Raw genomic sequence first — 574 nt, 5'->3', positions numbered from 1 at the left:
TGAAGCGGAGTCCAGGTCATCACATGTGGTTGCCGCAAGCCTGCCGGCCGCTCCTTCGTCGAATCCGCCGGCCACACTGTTCTCAAGCCCACCCGCTTCCGCTCACTCTAGCCGCCGGCCTCCGCTCACTCTAGCCCTCCGTACGCCGCTCACTCTAGCCCGCCGTGTGTTTCGTTGTGAAAGCGACACTGGATAGCTGGCCAATCACAGCACACCTCGCTTTTCAGACCGATGAGCTTTGTAAAAATCGACGCGTTTTCAGAAAGGCGGTGCAGTATGTGGACAATAATGTGTTTTTTAAACTTTAAACCGCATAAACACATTTCATTACACCAAATACACCAAATAATGTTCCTTTTAGCAACATCATATGACCCCTTTAAAGCATTTGTTTTTTTATCAACACTTGAATATAGGTTGGTTTCATAAAAAATGCATAATTTTGAGCAAAAAGGTGAGAAAATCAAATTTTTATCAAAAACTACATCTGGATAATATGCAGTATGATTATCAAAGCATAAATCCAGTAAATCGCTTCCATCAACACCTCCAAAGCTTGCACAGACATATACCA

At 44.3% G+C, this 574-nt stretch overlaps 1 protein-coding gene across 2 annotated transcripts in view; it reads left to right on the top strand.

The window, feature by feature from the left end:
• The window catches only part of LOC107666215 (TBC1 domain family member 22B), a 154,923-nt gene that overhangs the window by 34,633 nt on the left and 119,716 nt on the right, over positions 1 to 574 (top strand). The window lies entirely within an intron of this gene.

Source organism: Sinocyclocheilus anshuiensis, unplaced genomic scaffold, assembly GCF_001515605.1.
Source record: "Sinocyclocheilus anshuiensis isolate Anshui unplaced genomic scaffold, SAMN03320099.WGS_v1.1 scaffold1016, whole genome shotgun sequence".
Taxonomy (NCBI): Eukaryota; Metazoa; Chordata; class Actinopteri; order Cypriniformes; family Cyprinidae; genus Sinocyclocheilus; species Sinocyclocheilus anshuiensis.
This window is presented reverse-complemented; position numbering and strand designations above follow the sequence as displayed.